The following is a 7,500-nucleotide window of genomic DNA, read 5'->3' on the forward strand; positions in this document are numbered from 1 at the left end:
TAAGACGTGAGTATGAGAGAAGAAGGAGAAGGAGGGAAGAGTAAAATGATGAAGAAGAAGAAGAAGAAGAAGAAGAGGACAAGAAGAAGGAGAGAAGGAAGAGAAGGGGAGAGTTCCTCAGATTGGGTTGGTAATTAATTAAAACCTTAATTAGAGATAATACGAGTGCCCGTTATCTTATGACCGGGACAATCATTGGCGAAAGGGAAAGAAAAAAAGAAATAAAATAAATATGGCAAACTCTAGATCTTCTATCTCTCCCTCTCTCTCTCTCTTTCTCTCTCTTTATTATTATTTCTTACCAAAAAAAAAAAAAAAAAAAACAGAAAAATTATATAAATTATATATGAAATTTATTTTTAACGAAGTATCTCTTAAGGAATGAAAATATTTCCATGAAAAAAAAAAAAAAAAAAAAAAAAAGAAAAAAAGAAAAAAAATATTATACGAAAAATGTAAAAAAAGAAACTATGTCTTAGGAAAAGAGAAAAATTATCTATAGAGGAGAAAAGAAAAACAAATGGAAAAAGAGAAACGAAGAAAAACTAAGGGAATATCGCAAAAAAAAATAAAAGAAAAAATTAGAGTGGGGGAAGAAAGGAGAGGCGGGGGGATAGTGTAGGCCTCCGACCCGAAAGACCGAAGCCAAAGACTTAATAGAAATACAATAGATCCCCCATATGGAGAGGGTGAACTACCCTCTATGGGAGGCAGACGAACAGCCAGCCCAACAGGCAACCAAGCAAGCAGCCAACCAGGAAGGCAGGCAGTCGTTTCGCGTGGAAAATAAATCAAACTCCAATACGCTAAGTGGTTACGGGTGACGTAAGCCAGACTACCTAACACCCCGGAGAGCTATAGTCCGAGAAGAGAAAAATCTATACCTATTATTCTACTCCGGATTAAATTCTATTTAATTTTCGAGTACCAACGAGTACGAAAATGAAATTCGAAGAACTTAACCACCGATCGGGAATTCTTTTCTTCTGTTTTTTCTGTTTTTTTTTCCCCTCTTTCTTGTTTTTTCTTTTCTTTTCTTTTTTCTTTTTTTTTCTTTTGTTTTAATTCTTCAAAATTGTTCACGCGAAATCCTCACTCGAGATTAGATATTATACAGATCGCATTGACAGATCGCATTTGAGGAGTATAGATTTGAGTATGCTAAATAAAAAAAAAATAGATAAATAGATAAATAAATAAAAGGAAGAAGAAAAAATAAATTTCACTTTCCATTTTTTACTTTCTCGATTTCGTAAGCAAAGAGTAAAGTTGACGTTCGCGTTAGGTTTGATTTTAAAGGATCTGAGAAGAGCAACCACCATCAGCACCGTCAGTATAAGTAACACTGTCGGACCTCACCAAGGGATTCGCACTTTGAGAAAAAAAAGGGCGACCACTTTCGAGCGGACGTAAAAATAGCCATCGCCGATTAAATAATCGATGAAGATGCGCGAAGGGGCGCCCTGATTTCTTTCCATAAAAGGGCGACTCTTCGTACCGACGAAAAGAGAAGAGAAGAGAAGTGAAAAAAAAAAAGAATTACGTTCGTCCATAACTCTACGTTTCTTCGCTTTTAAAGAAATAAAAGTAACAAGTGTTTTCTGTTGATTCCAACGAAAAGAAAAAAAGAGAAAAAAAAATACCGTCCCTCTCTTCAAAAAAAAGAAAATATTATTTCAAGCTATTATTTCGATTAGGTCGCCATTCGTAATGTTTGTAATATTAGACAGGCCTGTATAATAAACGATAATTTATATGATTAAAATAAACGATATTTTATAATATATATATATATATATATATATATATATAAATATAGTATTTATAATAAAGTAAGATTACATAATATAAATGACGTAACTTTGACAAGTAAAATCAATTGTTCATGGATACCAATCAAAATATTCGTATACCTATGCCAATATCTACTGACTAAACAAATAGAAATAATTTTGATATAGAGATTATTCGTATCATTAAAAGTTGAGATTTTTTCTTTTATTCTTTATTCTTTATTCTTTTTTCCTTTTCTTTTTCTTTTTATCGTCAAAAACGAAGAGAAGAAACAAAAAAGAAAGAAATAATGCCTGAAGGATAGGAGAGAGAGAAAGAGAAGGAATAGAAAATTATTATTCGCTAGAAGGAGTCTCTTTATTTACGACGAGAAAGATTTGCGAATGTTGGTGAAGATTGGTGGGGGAGGGGTGAAGTGAGGGAGGGAGGGAGGAGAGGATCGGGCGATCCAGAGGGGCGAGGGGGGAGGGAGGGGTCAGCGAGGTATGACTTTCGAACGAGAATAGAAGGTAGACCGAATACGGGGGTTGTGCTTTGAAAGCACTGCCATCGAGATTTCCAGGTGGCGGCCATGTTTTCATTATACCGCGGAATGTCCGGTACTCGATCATAGTGTCTTCCGTTTCTCTCTCCACCTGTTTTTCTATCTCTACCCTCCCACTCCATTTCATTCCATCCCATTCCATCCTAGCTCATCCCTCAGCCCTCAACCCTCAGCCCTCAGCTCTCCTCACCATTCCACCATCATATTGCCCAACACAGTTTCCAACACTCGATCCACCAGATTCAAGTCTTTCAGTGGCGCAACCGCGCCGTGGAACACGCTCTTTCCACCTTTTAGAAAAGCAGTGATATTTCAACAACCAGGAGGACTTTACTTGTTCAACACGTTGCCCCTCATCGTACCCAACATCTCTACACATCTCGCACATAATATACCTACCTACCTACCTACATCGCAATCCAGTCAACCCAGAGAACTTTAATTTCATTATCACTGGAATCTCTTGGGTCAGGGACACACTGCCGTGCTTAAAGAGAAGAAATTCTATGCCATTGGAATACCTCTATCTATCTACCTATCCATTTTACCTATCATCTATCTATCTACTTATTTATTTGACATCTTTCATAATCTTTATTTATTTATCATAACTTCGATCAGATTTAAATATCCAAATCTGTCGTAATAATTTTATTAATATCTATTATGCCATTTTTATTAATACCTATTGACTACTATTTGTGTGTGTGTATTTTTTTTCTTTCTTATTTTTTATGCACAAATACATAATAGAAGAAAATTAATCCAACGCGGACGCAGAAAAAAAAGAAAAGGAAAGGAAAGAAAAAAGAAAAGAAAAGAAGATCCAACAGATCTTTAATAACAAATATTTCATTTATCACGACATATGCATATCCTCCATGAGCCCTAATCGATAAATTACTTTAATAGATAAAAAATAAAATAATGGATTTACGTAGACAGAACGTAGCTCTTTCCTTTTCTTTTGTTACACTTTTTGTTCTGTCTCTCGTCTTTCTTCGCAAACAATTAAACAATTAAATAAACAATAACAATTTGTTTTTAAGTCGTCTCTTATTTTACCACAATTTTCTATATGTACCGATTTTCTTTGGAAGAAAAAAAAAAAAGGATGCATCCTAATCGACTCGTTATCAAAGTCAAACTCTATTAGGACATGCTTCGCCGATGTCCAATCTCATAAATAAATACCACTGTTCTTATACCATCAACGAAATAATGGGTATCGGTAAAAGAGGAAAAGACTTAATGTAAAATCAAGAGATTCCTTCTCTTACGGCGATCTCATGAATAATCTGTGTACTTACGGTTACAATTAGTGAGCGAACTGAACCTGACTATTCAAATTGCTCTTGTGCCGTCTGGATGAGAAGAGGCAAATCTAATGGCCAGTATGTATAAACGCGTTGCATCATTTCTGCGGATTAAATGTTACGATCTTAGAAAGGGAAATGTCTGTGTGTATGTGTATACATATATATATATATATTCTCCATTTTTGAGACTTATAAGAAATATCCGAGAAAAAAGAGAAAGAAAAACGATAATTTATACTCATAAATAATCTCGATATTGGTCGATTGGCACTGATGCATAACATTCACTGTTTATTGAATGTTTTCGATGAAACATTTTTACTTTATAATATCTAATTATTTGCGAGCGTTGAAGCGAAAGTTTCAATGCTTGAGGTAAGAATTTGTAGAAAACAAAAAAAAAAAAAAAAGAAAGAAAAAAACAAGAAAAAGAATGATCCGATACATGACGAATACACGAACGCACGTGTACACACACGCTTACTTTTATGCGTAGTTGATGAAATTAGAATAATTACTTGCAACTTTTCAAAACGTACGATTCCAAAGAACAATGTATCAAAGTTCAATTGGAAACTGGAACAACAGGAGGGAACTCGTCATGGATTCCATTCGCAAAACGTTATTTATCTATTTTTTTTCTCTTTCTTTTTCTTTCCTTTTTTTTTCTTTCTTTCTTTCTTTTCCCTTAGCAAGATGGATAGAGATAGAAGAGACATTATTGAGTAGTAAAACTGCCAATTGTCTCAAAAGCTCGAAGCCTGCTCGAAGGCTGCGATAATGAGGGATTAAATATTAAAGGCGCGTATTCTTTCGCGAACCACTCGCTCGATGGTTCCTTTGTTTTACGGCGGTACGTGAGCAGAAAGCAAGATGGCGGCTAGCGAAGAGCAGCACCTAACGCGATTAGGCCCTCCAACGCCTTCTTTTTCTCAAAGTTATGCCTCACAATGGCACGAGTTAACTGAGATTGAATTTATTGTAGTTGAAAATCATTCGAGTTTTAACATTTCTTTGTTTCTTTTTTCTTTTATCTTTTTTCCTTTTTCTTTTTTCTTAACGATTTGCAAAGAGAAGCAAATTTTTTATATCGATTCTTTTTTCCTTTTTCAATCCTCTTTTAAATCGAACGAATACGTTTTAAAGTCGTAGTCGATGTTTTATTTATTTTTATTTTTATTTTTATTTTTATTACTATTATTATTATTATTGTTATTTGTTTGTTCGTTAATAAATACGCCAATCTAAATCCAATTACATTTTGATTTTATTTTCTATATAAAAAAAAAAAAAGCAAAAGAAAAAAAAATAGTAAGTTCGTATACATCATGCAATTTTCTTTATCTTACGACAAATCGAATCTTTCATTCTTTTTCTAGAAAAAAAAAAGAGAAGAAAGAGAAGTAGAAGAAGAAGAAGAAGAAGAAGAAGAAGAAAGAGGGTTTTAGAGTCACGTCCATGTAAAATCAACGAGCATGATCGTGGTTTCGTTGTATCATCGTCGTAGTCGTTATCGTAGTCGTCGTCGTCCTCGTTATTGTTCTTGTTCTTGTTCTTGTTGTTGTTGTTGTTGTTGTTGTTGTTGTTGCTGTTGTCTCGTTTACTCGACTCAGCCACAGAAGCATCAGGATTGGATGGAGCTTCTTCTCGCGTTTCGTGAGAAAATAAAGTAAAAATAGACGAATAGAGTAAGTAGTAAGAAGTAAAAAAAGAATGAAATAGAGAGAGAAAGAGAGAGAGAGAGAGAGAGAGAGAGAGAAAGAGAAAGAGAGACAGAGAGAGAGAGAGAAACATTTACTCGCGTTTCTCTTACTTTAGGCGCGGCATAGACGCAGAAATAAAGAGAAAGGAGGAGAAGAAGAAGAAGAAGAAGAAGAAGAAGAAGAAGAAGAAGAAAAAGAGCTATTCTCATGAAGAATGCAGACTCGACAAGGATACCGACTCATTCGTATTAGGCCAACAACAACGGTGCCAAGCGCCAACGAGAAATCTTTAATATTTCAAACGTTTTTCGTGTCGACATCGATCTTCGAAAGTCGCGCCGCGGAGAGACGTGTAAAAAGAAAGAGAAAGAAGAAAAAAGAAAAAGAAATGAAAAAAAAAAAAAAGAAAATGATAGATATGTGAGGTGAAGGGTGAGGCGTGGGGTAGAAGGTGAAGGATGAGGGGGGGGGAGATGGGGATGGGACGAGAATATGGGGAGTTGTGTTAAAAAGCAAAGAAGAAAGAAAATTCATTGTATTTTGATATTGTATACCTTCCATTTGTGAAATGTCGATTGTAAAAATTCTTCGAGAAATCAATAAATAATTTTCTATTCATTCGCTCGGTAATATCATTAATTGTAAGTATCTTTTTATTCTTTATTTTTTTTTTTTTTCCTTTTCAATGTAAAATAAATAAATTTCTCGAACAAATACGAGTACGTATGAATATTTTAATAGGTATAAACAATAAAGTATCAGAGTTATGTCTAGATTGTCGCAAAAATATTAATATTTTCTTATAAATATTGAATACCGATTATTTGTTTAATATATTGACCAAGTTTTTTTTTCTTCTTGTTTTTTTTCTTCCTTTCTTTTTTTTTTTTCTTATACATCGACCAATGAACAATAGCAATTGATGAAAAAAAAAAACAATAAAACAAAAAAAGAAAAGAAGAGAAAATCTTTGTCGTACTACGTTTCTTTTTTTTTCTCCTGTAAATATCTCTCGAACAAATCGTTCGAATAGACGATTTTTTTTCCTCGTCGTTGATCAAGAAACAGAAAAAACAAAGAAAAAAAGATAAAAGAGAAAAAAAAAGATAAAAGATAAAAATCATAAACATGACTTTTTGCGCGCGCATAGATTTTTCTCTCCTCGCCGCGCGACTCCCCATATCGCGATTGTTTATTAAACTTGCTTCCCTCTTTAAAAAAAAAAAAAAAAAAGAAAAAAGAAAAAGAGAGATAGAAAAAAAAATAGAAACAAAAAAAAAACACAAAGAGAAAAAGAATGTACAACGCGAGGATGGAGAGGAGGGGGAGGGGTTAAAGGAGAAAGAGAAAGAGATTTAATAGCCACACGGACTAGTTGTATCCGATTATACCAAGGTAGAAGCGCAGAGACTATCAAGAAACACGCTAATGGGCATACCTAACGTGTCCTTACGATCGTGCGTTGATTTACAAATTGGCGAGAGGTAGACCACCGGTAGTAAAGTTATATATGTATCTCTCTCTCTCTCTCTCTCTCTCTCTCTCTCTCTCTTTCTCTTTCTCTAAGCTTAAGCTAAGATATATACATACCTACAAAGAGAGAACGAAGATAGAGAGAAGTCATTTCGTCTGATCGCAAGAGAGACTACGGGAATAATTAACTCCGCGATTTATTCGGGATAAATCGAGCCAAACCGTTGGTCCGTTGGTTGGTTGGTTGGTTGGTTGGTTGGTTGGTTGGTTGGTTGGTTGGCTGGTTGGTTGGTTGGTTGGTTGGTTGGTTGGATGGTTGGTTGGTTGGTTGGCTTTCAACAAAGTAGTAGAGTATTCCGCGGATTGGTAATCGCGTTATCTTAGATGAAATATTCGAGTCGTAATGAGTACAGCATGAACTAGATATTAGATTGTGAGATCGTATTAACTGATAGATTAGATATCACGTACGTATGATTAGAACGTCTGACTGAAGTGTCCTAGAATCGTACCGATCCTTTTTCTTCTTCTTTTTTCTTTTTATGAATGTCTACGATCGATCGAAAAAAAAAAAAAGGCAAAAGATTTAAGGATCCTTCGAGAAATTTATTATCCGTTATGATTATTATTTTCCTTTACATTTAATGTATACCTCGTAAATCTCGTT

This window comes from Vespa velutina, chromosome 6, assembly GCF_912470025.1.
Source record: "Vespa velutina chromosome 6, iVesVel2.1, whole genome shotgun sequence".
NCBI lineage: Eukaryota > Metazoa > Arthropoda > Insecta > Hymenoptera > Vespidae > Vespa > Vespa velutina.